The 16,519-nt window shown below is 42.9% G+C and overlaps 1 protein-coding gene across 2 annotated transcripts in view; it reads left to right on the forward strand.

Annotated features, from left to right (window-relative positions):
• The first annotated feature begins 81 nt into the window (after window positions 1–81).
• The window catches only part of TEC (tec protein tyrosine kinase), a 142,587-nt gene continuing 126,149 nt past the window's right edge, over window positions 82–16,519 (forward strand). Inside the window, exon 1 of one of the 2 annotated variants that reach the window (XM_028100748.2) lies at window positions 82–139. The gene's annotated coding sequence lies outside the window, so the exon portion shown is untranslated. The remainder of the gene's footprint in view (window positions 140–16,519) is intronic. The other variant, XM_028100747.1, reaches the window with a different exon arrangement.

The following is a 16,519-nucleotide window of genomic DNA, read 5'->3' on the forward strand; positions in this document are numbered from 1 at the left end:
GAGCGGGGGCGGAGCGAGTGGGGCAGGGCGGGCCGGGGCGGCCGGGGGCGGGGCCTGCGGGCTCCAGGCTCCCAACTCGGCGGGGCCCGCGGGACTTCACACTGTCCGCGGCTCCGCGCACCCTGCGCGCTCCAGCCAGGTAAGGATGCCGCGGGTCAGCAGGGGCGGCCCCGGGACTGCGGGAATCCGGGCAGGAAAGGGTCAGGACGGGTGCGAGGCGAGAGGTGGCTCTCGCAAGCCCAGAGACAGACCCTCCTGGGATGAGGAAGATTTTCTCCCCAACGCGGCGCGGTGAGGGCGGGCGCGCCAAGGCAGGTGAGGGATCCGGTCCACTCCGGTCCAGGAAGAAGGGACAGGTGCGCGCTGCCGCGTAGCTGCGGCTTCCCGGAGGCCGCCGCCTCTCCGCCTCTCGAGTTCAGGCCCTGGCCTCTCCCGAGGAGCACCCGCCTCCTTTCCCTTTGGGTCCCGGGGCTGAAGCCGCCCCGCGCCAGGTTCAGCGTTGGGGTCACTTCCCAGCGGTGCGGCCAGGTTGGTTCCTCCAGTCTGATTGGGCGGCAGCGCAGTCTCGATTGAAAGTTGGCACAATCGACAGAGACATTACACAGTTCTCAGTGTCCGAGTGCCTCACCCCACCAACTTCACATTTTTTTTTTTTTAAATCTGGGAAATAGTCTGAATCTTGAAAACAGCGGTTCGGTGAATACATGTATTGGAAAAACTAGACCTTGATCCGGAGTGTGCACTTTTCCTTGGATCCTAAATTTGCTTTTGATCTGATTTTTTCCCCCCATGGAAGAATAATAATACATTTCTGTGTACCAGGTTCGGCAACAGTCTCATCTATTGCCATTCTTTGGAAACTGGAATACTTGATTAGAAGGGTTGGGAACAACAGGATGAGCCGGTGGCTAAGTGGGTTTGAAGGTTATCCAAAATAGTCAAGTGTTTTGAGCATATACCCTGTATTTTTCCAGCGAGTGCCCATTTTCCTTTTAGGAAATTCCAAGAATTTACTCTCTTTGAGATGATTCTCCCCTAAAGAGCTGAGGAGGAAGAAACAACCTCAACAAACCAGTGGTTTTTCCCAATTAAGTTTTGGATTTTTTTTTTTTAAGATTTTATTTGTTTATTTGAGAGAGAGAGAGAGCACGAGAGGGAAGAGGGTCAGAGGGAGAAGCAGACTCCCCGCCAAGCAGGGAGCCTGATGCGGGCCTCGATCCCCGGACTCCAGGATCATGACCTGAGCCGAAGGCAGTCGCTTAACCAACTGAGCCACCCAGGCGCCCTAAGTTTAGGATTTAACAGGTTGGTTTGTGACACTGGTAGCTCAGTCAGCAAGAATCACATGTAGTATGGAATATCATGATTTATATGGAGAAAAGAAAGTATGTTGTAATTTTCTTATTTTGCTTTGGAAAGTATTTTTTAGTTCAGTTACATTTTCAGTGTTTAGGAAAGACCTCTACTTTCCCCGTACTACAATTAATCTGATCAATGTAGTACTACTCTTGCCAATTCATGATGCTTACTGCAATGTATTTATGTTAATGAGTTTGATTCTTCCCCCAAGGGTGTATATGTTTTGGTTTTTGGGACTGTATAGGGCAAGTGTTGTAGACACATGCAAATCAGTGCTGTGCTCTAGTAGGCAAAACCTTTGCTCCACATAGGTCCTTGAACTAAAATTCTCACATCTTCCCAAATAGAAAATATAGAATATTAATGTGTGCTCTAGCACTTTGAACCTGCTTTACTTATTCTGTATACTAAGACAGTCATCATGTTTTCTCGGCAGCTACTCACTCAAGGGCAGGGGCAGTATTTTATCCAACCGTGGTAAAGCTCAGAGAATGGTAACTTTTGCTCTGTAAAGTTGACACTTGACAGGGTGGTTGGAAGGGTTGTGGGCAGTGTCTGGCTACTTTTATGCTTGGGGAAGAATTGTTGGTCTCCCTGCATTCCTCTGCATATCCAGAGTGGTAGGAGCCTGAGCCTTGGGCCTCCAATCACACCTCTGCTTACAGGTTCCTCCAGGTTGGCCCAGTTGGTGCCTTCTCTCCCTGCCCCAGCTCTTCCAGTTTTGTGGCTTCTACCCCGACTCCACCCCTCCCTGGATTCTCACCCTTAGGGGGAATCAACTTATTGTTCAGGACAGGCTAGGTCCACGTAGTTGGCACAGGGGTGTTGACCCTCAGCCTAGTGCTGGGTCCCCCGTGGATGCTTAGTAAATATCTGTTGAGGAGAGGGCCACTTGCGTCAGAGCCCTTATTCTCTCCTGTTACTCAGTCTACAGAGGTAAAGAGGAGTGAAGTTGAACTCAGTTCAATTGTTTTAGGGGCCAGCTGCTTTGGTTAGATTCGTGTCATGAAGAGGGACATTTGGGTCTGTTAGACAGGAGTGAAATTGGCTCATGGTTGTTGGCAACTGTAAGATTATCCTGTACCATGCGATTATGCCATGAGGATAGTTTTGTTGAAAAGAATCCCAGAAGAGAGGGGCTTAGTAGTTGTCTCAACCTATTTGTTTCTGCCCTAGCTCAACCAGTCCTTCCTTGCGTTGGGTTATAACTATTACCTTTCCCACCACGTTTGGCTGCTCAGAGCTCAGATGGCCATAGCTACCGTGGACTAGATGTAGAAAATTACATTTTCTTTTGTTTGGGAAAAACAAGGATGGAATTTTGTCAAATTGTTATTGGGGAGACAAAGCAAAAGCAAATAAATGTAAAAATGCCTGGGCATAGAAGTCAACATGTGTTTGTTTGTTTGTTTTAATTTTTAAACTTTTGATCTAAATTACATATCTCTCTCTTCAGAAACAACCATTTGTAATTCTTTGAGCTGCTTATTTTGGTATTTGTTGCTTATAGTTGCTACTTCTTGAATTTTGCAGTTTGAAGCATTATCTATTGACTTCCCACTGTGGAAGGTGGTGACGTGGCTCCCTTTATTTCTCTCACCCCCATCTCTACCCACAGCTTCCTTATTTTCCCATTTTTGAAGTAGTTAAGCAGTAATTTTGGTTAGATCAATATGCAGAGCTAAGCCAAGCACAACTTTTTGTTTTCTTTGGCATTAATAGTTGTTTGTTCATTTATTTAGTTTTGTATGTCCTCATCATTAATTTGACCCAAAACTCTTGGCCAGATTTCTAAAACTTGCCTCAAATGCATGGGGTATTGTCAGTTTCATTTTCCTGAAGAAGTTGTCCTTGAGTCTCCTGCCTTTCCCTAATCTGGACCAGTTGCCCTACACATGGGGACCAGTTGTCACCCTGAAGACCTTCATCATCATCCTGGGGATCCCCATCATTTCTCTCCTGTATTGGAGCTCTTGTTAAGCACATGTCTTCCTCCATCTTGGTGAACTCCGTTGTTTTGGTAGAACAATCTTCAAGGAGCTTTTTGGAAAAAGATGCATGGGATATGCATTTTTTTGAGGCAGTGAATGCCTGGAAATAGTTGTTTTCCACCGACAATTGACTGTTTAGAATTTTAGGATGGAAATTTTAAAGGCATTGATTCATTGCCTTCTAGGTTGTGGTGTTGCTTTTAAGAAATTCAGAACTGTTCTGATTCCTCAAATTTTGCCTGTAATTTATGCACAGTTTACAAGCCTCCTGAGTCCTTTATGGAAATTTATAGAATTTTCTCTTGGTCTCCATGATCCTGAAATTTCATGATGCTGTACCTTGGTATGGATCTGCTTTCATCCATTGTGCTGGGTTCTTTGAATCCCGAAACTTAGATCCCTCAGTTTGGGAAATTTTTTTGAATTGACTCATTGATAATTTCCTCCTCTCCATTTTCTGTGATGTTTCTTTCTTTTTTTTTTTAAGATTTTATTTATTTATTTGAGAGAGAGAGCGAGCGAGAGAGAAAGAGCACAAGCAGGGGGAGGGGCAGAGGGGAGAGGCAGAGGCAGAGGGAGAAGCAAGACTCCCCGCTGAGCAGGAAGCTTGATGTGATGCAGGACTCGATCCCAGGACCCCACGATCATGACCTGAGCTGAAGGCAGCCACTTAACCAACTGAGCCACCCAGGCACCCTGTGATGTTTCTTTCAGAAACTCTTATTGTTCATATATTAGATATTGAGCCCCTAATTTTCTTAAATATTTTCTCTCCTAATTTCTCTCTATTTCTTGGTTCTGCTTTTGGGGAGATTTTCTCAATTTTATCATCTAGCCCTTCCACTGAGTTTTTAATAAGTATAATCACATTTCTAATTATTTTAAATTAAAAGCTCTTTTTGTTTTCTGAATGTGTGTGTGTGTGTGTATGTGTGTGGTATATTGAAGGAAAGGAAAAATTCTCCTCTGCCCTCAAGATCTTCTAGCCGGACTAAGAATTAAATTTAAATGAGACAGATTAACAGGGGAAAAACAGTTTTATTCCAAGCGCACAGAGGCCCAATTATGAAATTGGGACCTAAAGAAATGATTAAAGCAGGCAGTTTTTATATTTTTTTAGACAAAGAAACAATAAATCTGTGAAGAATTGACAGGACACAGAACATTTTGGGAACTTCAATTAGTAAAGAGTTCTAAACAGAATTTGGGCTGTGGTAGTAAATGAATAAAAAGTAACAAGGGTTGTTTATACAACCTTCTTGGCTCTAAATTTTCCATCTCTGGCTGTAGGGGATGTCTTTTTACCTCCTGGTACAGGGAGGGCATCTTTCACATGGGAGATTTATTTCCTGCTTTCAGGAGACAGAAGAGGGTCTGAGTGTCCTTCTTGCATCGGCTGTCTCTTCAGTAACTTTTATCTAGAATAATCAGCATGCCAAAGTGATGCATTTTGAGGTTGTCTGCTCTTGGCCCCTTCAATATCTATTTCTTGCTTTTGTTTTATGGTTTCAGTGCTTATCTGTCTTATCTCTCTGAGGACAAACTTTTTTGGAAAGTTTAATCCTTCCATCACAGACTCCGTTTCCCCAAGTTGCTTTTGTCTATTAGTTTGGGTCTGGATCATTCATGTTAGAGGTTTGCCTCCTATTTCTGATACCCTCTGTTGTCTGCTCACATTTGAGTGGGGTGTTAAAAGGTGAAGATGTGTGTGGGCTTGTTGACTGGAAATGTCACTGTCTGGTGATCTGGTTGGGGCTTATATTTGTAGAAGCTCTGATGTCATTACCTCTTGGGCCACGGAGAGTCCTCAGAAAAGGCTCTTCTCTTTTTCCTGGATGGTGGCGGAGAGCCTGGCTGCCAGTGATCTGGGAGCGAGGTAGAGGAGAAGGCTGGAAGTCTCAGCATCCACATGTTCATAAAACCCTTCCATGGTGTTTCCAGTACAACACCTGAGCCTGATGTACCCCATTCCAGAGACCCTCTTTTGGAGAGGAGGTGGGGAAGAAACTCCAGGTGTTTTTGCAAGGATAGGGAGGGGATTATCACCTACCTGCTCAGAATGGCTGAAGGGATATGGGACATCCAACTGCCTTTTATTTATTTTTTTTAAAGATTTTATTTATTTATTTGACAGAGAGAGACACAGTGAGAGAGGGAACACAAGCAGGGGGAGTGGGAGAGGGAGAAGCAGGCTACCCGCGGAGCAGGGAGCCCGATGCGGGGCTCGATGTGGGGCTCGATCCCAGGACCCCGGGATCATGACCTGAGCCAAAGGCAGATGCTCAACCAGCTGAGCCATGCAGGCGCCCCTCCAACTGCCTTTTAAAGAAGCTTTCAGCCCTCTTTATTTTTGCTTTCCCCTCTCCCCGCAGAGGGTCTAACTGCCTTTAATTATGTAGCATTTTGGAGATTCCATGGTATTAATGAGGTTGTTTCTTGTCTTCCCCTCACCCCACCAAAATGTTTTCCTATTTTCTCTTCTTCCATTCTCTCCATCCTTGTTGGGTTCATACATTAAAGAAAAAAAATCCTTTGTTGTTATTTTCTTGGCCTTTCAGGAGGGAGAGAAGGTAGAAAGTTTTGTTTAATCTGCCATTGGTACCTTAACGAACCTCCACTGAGAGCCCATTGAGCTTCAGCCATGGCACTCTACTGCTGTTTTCCTGCCTTTACCAACAATAACCTTGTTGGACCAGTCCAGGCATATTCTCTCCCTGAACCCAGGTTGGACCTCAGATTTCTTCTACCACTTTAAGCATCCACTGCCAACTAATTACACTTGTCGTGGGAGGCAAAACCTCTAGCCCTAGCGTGGGTGATAACGTAGCTTACTGGTCATAGAGCCCTTGTTCCTGTTTCTCTAGTTCACTGTGTCAAGGAGGACTCATTCCATCACCTTGGCCTCTGACTGTCTTAAATTCAGTGAAACTCATCTATAGTAAGTCTAATATTTAAATCTGAAAGGCAAGCCTGCTGTTGTTGGTGGCCTTGTGGCCTTAATGGAAGTTATCACTATTTCCTTCTGGAGACCAGTTCATCACACAATTTCCTTACCAGCAGAAGCATCCTCACTTCCTGTTTCAAAGCTCATGTCTTTCTTGGAATGTGCACCAAGTTCCTGTTTCTGGCTGTGCTGAGCAGAGATGACTGATCTATCCAAGGCCTCGTGGATGATCACAACTTTCCCAACCCCGTTTTACCAATTGAATCAATCCTTAGGCTTCTTTAATTCAGTGTGATCTTGCCGCCCTCTATGCCAGTCGCTTGGCAATGTCAACAGGACTTTTTGCTTACACACAGACGAATGAGGAGAGTCAGCTTCCACGGAAGGAGGGAGAGCATTGTTCCCAAACCATCTTATCTGTGCGGAAAAAGCAAAGCTCTGTACTCCCAAGGTGATGCCTATGCATTGGGAGGACAGAAAGCAGAAAACACCAGTGCTGGCAGTTGCTACATTGGAGTGGTGCAGGAGGGACTTGCTCCCTGGGGGATGACAGCAAATGAGAAGATGGGTAGAAAACACTTATTCCGCTGGAACCCGCCAGGTACCATTGTGAACAGAAACTTGGCCAGTGGGAATACCTGAAGTGCTCATTCTTCCGTCCATGGCCATCCTTCCCTTTTCTAAATAGAATCTTTGAAGCCATTGCAACCTCACTTTCCATGCAGTATGTTTTTCTCTAATGTGCTAAGTGCTTCACCTAAGTTCTTTTTGTTTTCTCAGCTGCATTGTAAACTCTCCTAGGGAAGAGTGCAATGCCTAATAAATACTTGATGAATGTACTGAATGAATTTTCCAGATAATTGTGGACATTTGGCAGTTAGGACAAAAAGATATTTGGTCATAGTTACCCAAGTTGAATAGCCTAAATTTATTAAATTCTTGACTAGACTTTCACTTCACTTTTGCTGTATAGACTGAAACATTCAATTTAAGTTTTCCCAAGTGCATTGTTTCTTGGTATTACTTAGAAATAGTTCTCACTGATAACATTCTTTTTTTTTCTTAAAGATTTTATTTTTTAAGTAATCTCTACACTCAACGTGGGGCTTGAGCTCACAGCCCCGAGTCACACGTTTCACTGACCAAGCCAGCCAGGCACCCCTCATTGATAACATTCTTTTTTTTTTTTTTTTTTAAGATTTTATTTGTTTATTTGACAGCGAGAGAGGGAACACAACAGGGGGAGTGGGAGAGGGAGAAGCAGGCTTCCCGTGGAGCAGGGAGCCCGATGCGGGGCTCGATCCCAGGACCCTGGGATCATGACCTGAGCCGAAGGCAGACGCTTAACGACTGAGCCACCCAGGCGCCCCCATTGATAACATTCTTAAAAGGACAACACAGATTACGACTACTACTATTTTTTTCCCCACCTGTGTATTTTCTCTTAGCACAGTGTTGTGATTGTCTCGGTTTTTATGGCTAAGAAGAGTGGCTTTTGGAGGAGGGAGGGAAGTGTGTGCTGATTAGGTTGTCTAGACGGGTGAGTTGTACATTTATAAAGGAGGAAGATCTCTTTGGATTTCAGCAGTGTATATATATTTCCTTTTGGGACTACATGTGATTTATTTTTGAAAGTTAAAAGCTTTTGAAATGATTAGCTACAGAGTATCAAAGTGACAGATTTTAAATTGTCTGTTGCTATCTGAGCTATTTCTAACGTAGAACTCTCTGTCAAATATCCTCCTTCATTTATCTTTAATTTTTGTGAAGTTCTAGCCTGATTTCATAGGAAAAGATTTTAACTTTTCTTTATCCTGAATAGAGTTCCAACAATGTCTTTCTGTTATTATTTCCTTGGAAACTCTCATGTCCACATGTATCCCCCGATATTATGTTTCAGCCACAGCATGTGGAATCTCCACATGACTGCCCCAAAAGTGAAATTGTAGCTTTTTTTTTTTTTTTTTGAGATTCATTTATTTATCTTAGAGAGAGGGAGATAGCACATGAGTGGGGGGGAGGGGCAGAGGGAGTCTGAAGGGTAGAGAAGCAGACTCCCACTGAGTGGGAGCCCAACATGGGGCTCAATCCCCCCCTCAACTCACAGAGATCAGGACCTGAGCCGAAATCAGGAGTCAGACACTCAAGGCGCCTGCGTGGCTCAGTTGGTTAAGCATCTGCTTTTGGCTCAGGTCATGATCCCAGCGTCCTGGGATTGATTTCTGGATTGGACTCCTTGCTCAGCAGGGAGTCTGCTTCTCCCTCTGCCCTTCACCCACTCGTGCTGTGCTCTGTCTCTCTCTCTCTCCTCTCTCCCTCAAATAAATAAATCTTAAAAAAAGAGAGAGAGTCTGACAGTTAACCGACTGAGCCACCCAGTCTCCCCTAAGTCTTGGCTTTTTTTTTTTTTCCCTACAAAGGAGTGATTTCAAGGTTTATTTTTCTGCGGATATAATTTAAGTGTGCAGCGAAGTTGGTTTTTACCATTGTGGTTATTTTTGTTTCATAGAAGGTGGTTGGCTTTCTTTTTTATTTTCCTGCCTTGACTGATAAAAATGTCTGATCCTTTAGCCATGCAGATAAGAAGAAATACAATTTAACTGAGTTACGAATGAATAAGACATAAATTTAGGTGTGAATGCTTTTTAATTTTTTTTAAAAGATTGTCAACTTATTTGTCACACATTTAAACCAGTTATAGAAGCACTGCATTAAAGAATTCTTGTTCATAGGTTCTGGAGTCGTAGCTGAAAGAGGGTTTTGGGCTCAGAGCTGGTGACGCATCCTCCTACCTCACCTAGACTAAGGCTAAATCCTTGGATGCCACAGAGATTCCTCAACTCTCAGTGTGCTCTGTGGATTCTCCCTGACATCATTTAGACAAAAAAAAAAAAAGTTGTCTCATATGCTAATTGTTAAAAAATGTTGACAATGCTGAAGCCTACAAAGAAATTAAAAACAACCCCAAAACCTTTCCAGAGAGAATCTTGGTGAACCCCCTCCCAGTCATCTCATCATTATTTGACTTGTTAAAAATCTTTAGCAAATTTCTAGAAAATAATTTACTTAAGGAGCACTGCATGCAACTGTTTATGTAACTGCCAAGTTCTGTAATGTTTATATATATGCAATATATATGTACTTTATATATTATATATATGCAATTACTTCTTGAGATTATAATTAGTTCAGGCATAAAGTTCTTTGGGTTTCATTATTTCATATAGACATTTTTAATTTAATTATCATTTTTAGTAGCTAGCTGATTGTCTTGTTAATATATGATATTCTTCCAGGAAGCTCCCAACTATCTTACTGCTAGAAGGAAAAACAACCTTAACTTGACAATGGCAAGGCCTCAGTAGCCTGTGAGTCTTCTTTAGCATATGGAAATCCTTTTGAAACCTCCCTTTGGGTGCCTGGGTGGTTAAGCATCTGGCTCTTGATTGCAGTTCTGGTCATGATCTCCAGGTCCTGGGATCAAGCCCTGCTCAGCAGGGAGTCTGCTTATCTCTCTCTCTCTCTCTCTCTCTCTCCCCCCCTCCCCCTCCCTCTGCCCCTCCCCACTGCTTGTTCTCTCTCTTAGATAAATAAATAAAAATCTTAAAAAAAAAAGAAAAAAGAAAAGATGTTTAAAAAAAAAGAAAGAAACCTCCCTTTTCCTTACCTCCCCCAACCCCATAGTATATAATCAGCCACCACTCACAACCCCGTGCAGCAGCTCTTCCTGCCCACGGGTCCTGTCCCTGTGCTGTCATAAAACTACCATTTTGCACCAAAACACACACACACACACACACACACACACACGCACACACACACACACACACAAACCAGTATTTTGAACCAGTCCTCAATTGTTGGACAATTGGGGTTCTTTTCTTTTTTAAGTAAGTAGTGTTGTTATACATTTGTTCCCTTTTGGGGATTATTTTCTTGGGGAGTTTTTCTCAAAATACCACTCCGGGATTAAGGATTTCTAGTTTCTAGTAATCATTGTCAGAAGGACACTAAATAATAATTTGAAAAAGCTCACTAGCTATATAAAGCTATCTAAAGTTTCCATTATCCTCTTTTTTGACCTTTTAGATCAACAGTATCTACTTTGTGTGAAGACATAGTCAGGCCATGTTATGTACCAGGTGGTAGATCAGATAATAAAGCTAGAGTAATCCAACAGGTCCCATTTCCAAGAGGCTGTGTTCCGGTTGGTAATGTCTATCGCCTCATTTCATTTTGTTGGATGTGGTAGGAAAAGTTTCCAGGGATCAGTAACAAAAAGTGGAGAGGTTGTTATAGTATCTGTGAAACAACATTTGACCTCAGTACCTGGCCTAGGATTCAGGAACCTTTGTGTAAGCAGGAGAAGGCATTATAAGCCCGCAGGGAACTCCAACCCTCCCACCCATTTCCCTGTACTTGGACCGGAAGAGGAAGTAGGAGGGGCAGGACAACCAGCAAAGTGAGGGAATTTTGCATTGATTTCGGTTCTTGATAAAGAACCAGAGCAGAGTGGATTCCTATTCAGATTTTCCCCTTGACATCTTCCTGTCTAATGTTTAAAGCTTGGGCTAGATTTTTAAGTCGGCTATTAACTGGTGTTATGTTCCCATGCCTCAGGTTTTCCACCTATTAAGCAAACCATAATGACACATAATTAACAGTCCACTTCAGAAAGATTCATGGCCTAATGCTTGTAAAGAACTTTGAGCTTTTCAGAGTGTTTTATACACGTTCATGAATAATGAGATGACTTGCTCTATTTAGCAAAGGACATCTATATTATGCTCATTTTACAGATGAGGAAGGTGAGCCTCAGAGGATAAGAGCTTCCTGAGAATCAGAGGGTAAATTGAACGTACAGTCTATGACATTTTTCTTGAACTTTGTGGAACAAGTGGAATCTAAAATAAATTCTGCCATGAGTGTGTGTGCTGGGAAAGCGGATTTTACACTTTTTAAGCAAATACAACCTTTCAGGGGGATAGGCATAGGCCACTCCTTTGTCAGCGGGAGTCATGTTTGACACATTCACTGGCATTTTTAAAGAGCATTAAATAATCATGGAAGTTAGAGATAAATTGTGATTTTTAAAGTAACTTTGAAAAGACTCCACACAAAGGCTGTTAAATAGATTGAGTCACTGGGAGTTTGGGAAAAATGTTTTATAAATCAGCAGTGGGGGGAGGGTAAAAACAGAACAAAGGCAGCCATAGATGGACATTTCCTAGAACACAAATGTGAGTAAACTAGTCTAATTATTATTATTATTTTTAAAAAATAAATGATGTAGGGGCACCTGGGTAGCTCAGTCGTTAAGCGTCTGCCTTCAGTTCAGGTCATGATCCCAGAGTGCTGGGATCGAGCCCCATATCGGGCTCCCTGCTCAGCGGGAAGCCTGCTTCTCCCTCTCCCACACCCCCTGCTTGTGTTCCCTCTCTCGCTGTCTCTCTCTCTGTCAAATAAATAAATAAAATCTTTAAAAAAAAATTATGTAGAAGAGGGAGTACACAGTGTAAAGTCCCAAGTTTACAGTCAACATGAACATATTGGGACGCTAAAAGCCAAACTGCTGGTCTCAAGTCTATGCAGTGGTGAAGAATGCATTTAGGTAAAATTAATCTATCTGTATATGTAGATGGACATTCTAGTTTTTTTGTTTTTAAGATTTTTATTTATTTGAGAGAGAGTGAGAGAGAGCACGAGAGCAGGGGGAGGGGCAGAAGGAGAGAGAAGCAGACTCCTCACTGAGCAGGGAGCCTGATGCGAGTCTCTATCCGGGGACTCCGGGATCATGACCTGAGCTGAAGGCAGATGCTTAACTGACTAAGCCACCCAGATGCCCCTGCCTTCTAGTTTTTTACTAAAGAAAGAGATTCAGATATGATTGTGGACTCTTAACTGAAGAGATTCACTAAGTGTATAGCTTGGAACAAGAGAACTAACTAGATCTTAGGTGTCGTTACAAATAATTCAGAAATGTCATTTTACCCATTTTCATGTTTCAGCATCTAAGATAGTTTCATCAATGTACTGTAAAGATGTAATGGACTTAGAGAAAAGCAAACATATCTATCGGTGGCAGAGAAGATTGAGTAAAATACTCCCATTGAATTCTTTGGTCCAGAGAGATAAATGCATAGGAGGGATGCACCCTCTTACACCACAGCAAGCGGAGCTCAATGATACAGGGAGACCATTCATTTGCACCTTCTTTATTCCCAAATAATATACCACCTGCCCCCGATAGTTAATGTTTTTGAGCACATAAGATGTGCCAGGCTCCAAGTGGGGCTTGTTACATGGATTAGCTCATTTAACCCGCCCTACAATCCAATGAAGTGGGCAAGATTATTTCCAACATTCTACAGATGAAGAGCCAGCCTAAAGCTTGGAAATTCAGGGAAATTTGGCTCAGTGGTGGAGCCAAAGTTGAGAACAATACTGTCTGACTCAAGAGGGTATGCTTATAGCTCTGCTGAGTATCCACACTGAGCAATGCTCCATTCCTCTTATTATTTTCTGTCCTGGTAAACAGAATTGGACAACCTAGAAGAAAACATAAAAGTCTGCTTCAAACAAAGTGAAAGCAGCCAGTTTCTCTGGATATCACTTCAAGCCCCTTAACCTGAAGATCCTAAGATGTCTTCATAGTAGCACTGTTGAATAGAAATGTTCTGTGATTTGGAGGTTCTTACTGGCCATGTGAAACAAGCAAAACATACTAGGTGAAATTTATTTTAATAATATATTTTGTGTAGCCCAATATATAAGAAACATTATAATTTCACTGTGTAATCATATAATGATTATTAATGGGAGGCCAGAAACAACCAGGAGCTTGAATATGAGTAATACGATCCAGTACAGTGCAAGGCAAGGCAATGTCTTATGCAGTGCAGTGCATAATGTAAGATGTAGTCCTACCAAACAATAAAGTTGCGGTTAATGGAGAAACATTTTATACTGCTTCAGTTTTAAATTTTAAATTAAATTTAAATAAAATTAAAACTGTAGTTCCTCATTTGCTCTAGCCACATTTCAGGTGCTCAATAGCTATTTGTGGCAAGTGGCTACCATATAAAATAGTGCAGCAAAAGTTATTCTCTGTCTCCAAAGGCCATGGGACTCCCAGACACTCCATCCCCACCCCTCTACCCTGACCTCTCTTAGTCCCCAGCCCGGTTTCCGTGTCTCTGCCTAGGGCCACCGTGTACAGTTGTGCAGGTTATGTACTGTAAAACTCTGGGATGTCATTCACATTGTAGATCTAGAAGATTTATTTACTGTGACAGGTTGTTGGAAGATGCAAGTAAAGTTTTTATTTTTATTTATTTATTTTTTTATTATGTTATGTTAATCACCATACATTACATCATTAGTTTTTGATGCAAGTAAAGTTTTTAAAGGAAGATATACTTTTTCTAATTCATGCAAAGGCATTTTTTTGGGGAGGTGATTGTAGTTCTTCTGTTCCTGATGTAGGAAAGATGTTAGGGTTCAAAGCCGGTGGCCAAGAAAGAATTCTTGAGACCAGACGTCTTTGGTGCAAAAAGGTGGTTTTATGAAACCACCATGGGGACAGGACCTGTGGGCAGAAGGAGCTGCACCAGGGTCATGAGGAGTGGCCCATTATATACTTTCAAGTTGGGAGAGGGTTCGGTATAGCGTAAGCCTCCCAGGTATTTTGGAAACAAGGTTTCCAGGACCTTGAGGGGGCTAGCTCTTATTAGGAAAATGTCATTTATTACTGTTTAGTAAAAACTCAGTCATGAGACTCTTCAGATGTATATTGGTGGGTCATGCGCTTGGAGGATGATTGCCAACACGTATCTTGGGGGGTAGAGATAAAGGAGGTTTCCAAAAGAAGTTTTATATGTTAAGTAGACTCACAGAATCCTGGGGGTCTGGCTTTGCCCTGAGGAAGTATTATCATCGAGGTAGCGGAGTTACTTGAGGAATGTCACTCTGCCCGTTTCAAGGATTTGTCAATGGGCTGTAAGTAGTAAGGAAATTTAATAATTTTTCTTCTGCCTTTGTTCCCCACATCATTTCTTCTTAGCATTCCAACAGTTGGGCCCAGGCATTGTTCTCTTGTATGCTCAGCACTGAAAGTAATGAAGCAGCTTCAGTACACCCTCCCTCACCGCCACCCCCAAAATAATATCATACAAAGTTATAGTCTTCATGGTAGTTTACGTCAGAGCCATATGTATCTTATTCATGATTGTACGTGCAGTGCCTGGCACACAGTGGGTACTCAACAAATTTATTGATTTAAATTTTCTTAGTATCACTTAGGGCCCTGCGTTGTGTCCTGAGTTGCTCTTAATGAAACTTGACCCAGGGCTGATTATCCAAGTGCTGACATGGCTCTTTCACTGAGTCACAGTTCACCCTTCATGTGGTCCCCTTGTTCTAAATAATAATAATTGTCATTATTGTTATTATTACTAATAATAGCTACCATTTACTGATCACTTTGTGTCAAGCTTTGTGTCTAGCAGTTTATGTGCATTATTCCATTTACTCTTTCCAAACATCTCTAGGAGGTAGGTACTATTATTATCCCTGTTTTATAGGAAGGAAACTGAGGCACTGAGAAATTAAATAATTTGCTTGAGGTCACACAGCTAGTAAGTGTCAGAGCTGAAATTTAAAACCAGTTCTGTCTGACTTCAAAGCCCTTGTGATGTGGAAATGTTGGGGTTCAGAGCCCATGGCCAAGAAAGAGTTCTTGAGAGTCTTCGGTGCAAAAAAGTGGTTTTTATTAAAGCATGAGGACAGGACCCGTGGGCAGAAAGGGCCACCCCGGGATTGTGAGGGGCAATTGATTATATACTATGGAGTGAGCGGTGGGGAGGTAAAGACCAAGGGAAGTTTCAGAAATGACTTTCACATGCTAAAGACTCATGGGATCCTGAAGTCCTGGCTACTTACTATCCAGCTAAGGTTGTTTTTGCCTCTAGCAAGACATTAACATTAAGATTGGGAGTTCCTAGAGGAATGCTCTACTCCGTCTGCCTCAAGTATTTGCCAACGGGCTGCAGGTTATAAGGACATTTAATTTTATCTACATTTCTTTTTGCCTTTGTTCCCCATATCACTTCTACGCTTTAAGTAGCAGGACTGTGCTTCTCCTTCATTATCTGGGGCCTGACTGACAAGTAACTACACCACAGTGGACTCCTTATTTGTTGGCCTGGACTTCCTTCCTTTGGGGAACTTCTCAGTCCACAGTTCCTGCGGTTTGGGTGGGGTGGACACTAACCCCAGGGCTGGTGATGTGACTTAGCTTTGGCCTATCTGAGAAGTGCCTCCACCGGAACTACTGATTGGTTCAGAGGTTAGCACATGACCCAGCCTTGCTCAGTCAGCCTCCATTTCTGCTCCAGGTAAGAGAGGCGGCATTCTTTTCCTTTGGGATTCTTTTTTTTTCTTTTTTCCCCCTGCTAGAGTGATTTAACCTGGAGCTCCTGGTGGCCATCTTGGCCTGCTCTATGGGCGAAGCTGCTTGCAGTAGGAGAGTATGAATGAAGCCGGCATGCAGTGAGACACAGCTCTGAGCAGTGGTGGGAGCACAGACAACACCATTTAAACCCTGGGATTCAGGGGCGCCTGGGTGGCTCAGGTGGTTAAGCGTCGGACTCTTGATTTTGGCTCAGGTCATGATTTCAGGGTGGTGAGATCGAGACTTCCATTGGGCTCTGTGCTCTTCCACCCCCCGCCCCCTCGCACTCTCTCTCTCTCAAAAGAAAATAAAATTTAAAAAAAAGAAAAACAATCCAGAATTCGGATGTGCCTGAAGCCTCCCAAGCCTGCTTGGTTTTGTGAGCCAGCACATTCCTTTTGTTGTTGTTGTCTGCTTAAATCAAGTTATTTGCAGTTGAAAGAGCCGTGCCTAATGTACAGACTTTGCTGTTCTTTATCTACCCTTTGGATGAGCCCCCTACTTCTTGGGCCTTGGTGCCTTACTGTTGCCTGTACCTTGCCTGGTGACCTTTGATCCCTGGACACTCAAGGTATTCATCTTGCTTTTTCCCTTTCAGGTCTCTGAGCTCTGCCCTAAGGAAAGGAGATACCACACCCAGCCCCTTCTCACCTTCTTCCCTGCATTACAGAGCCCACACACAGGGATAAATATTATGCCAGGAGTACAGCATTGGAGAAATCTGTTCTTCGTAGACATTACAAAATTACTCATCAACCTACGTTTGAATGCTGA

This window comes from Eumetopias jubatus, unplaced genomic scaffold, assembly GCF_037043125.1.
Source record: "Eumetopias jubatus isolate StellerSeaLion01/CBP00866 unplaced genomic scaffold, mEumJub1_p1.0 scaffold_2, whole genome shotgun sequence".
Taxonomy (NCBI): domain Eukaryota; kingdom Metazoa; phylum Chordata; class Mammalia; order Carnivora; family Otariidae; genus Eumetopias; species Eumetopias jubatus.